Source organism: Mastomys coucha, chromosome X (genome assembly GCF_008632895.1).
Source record: "Mastomys coucha isolate ucsf_1 chromosome X, UCSF_Mcou_1, whole genome shotgun sequence".
Lineage (NCBI taxonomy): Eukaryota > Metazoa > Chordata > Mammalia > Rodentia > Muridae > Mastomys > Mastomys coucha.
Genome location: NC_045030.1, coordinates 159,754,829 through 159,755,603, shown reverse-complemented (window position 1 = coordinate 159,755,603; position 775 = coordinate 159,754,829).

Genomic DNA, 775 nt, shown 5'->3' with positions numbered 1-775 from the left:
TATGGATTTTTATATTGAGAATTTGTAAGCTACATTTACCAAAAATAAAAGCATTTGAAATGGAAAAATCTCTTATTCTCCAAGATTTTTTTTTAAATGTATGAGGTCTTACTCATTTCCCATAAGCTCTGTCAGTTAGTTTTGCAACAAGAGATAGGGAAATGGTGATGTGGGTTTTATTCTTTTGGTCAGTGAGACAGTTACATTTTCTAAATATAGAAAATTATTTTATCCTGTGTCTTAACCCCTAAAAAGAGAGAGAAGAGTTCCCCCTCACTCTTTTATCCTCTAAAAGAGTGAGAAGAGTTTCTCTTTTCTTTTCCTTCTCTTCTCTTCTCTTCTCTTCTCTTCTCTTCTCTTCTCTTTCATGCTCCTCCTCCTCCTTCCTCTCTCTGTCTCTCTATCTCTGTCTCTGTCTCTCTCTGTCTCCCTCCCCCCCCCCTCTCTCTCCTTCCAGTGTTTCTCTGTGTAATCCTGGTTTCCTGGAACTTACTCTGTAAACCAGGCAGGCTAGCCTCAAACTCAAGAGATCTATCTGGCTCTGCCTCCCAAGTGCTCTAGGATTAAAGGTGTATACTACCACTGCCCAGCCAAAAGAGTTGGGTTTTTTTGTGTGTGTGTGTTTTTGTTTTTGTCTTTTTTTACAGTTGCTGGTGGGGTAGATTCTAATTTAAAATTGCCCTTATAGGCGCAAAGAGCAATTCTGAAGACTCCAAGATGGGAAGGTACCTGATTATAAGGAACAGCTGATGTGAATGAGAGACAATGTAAAACA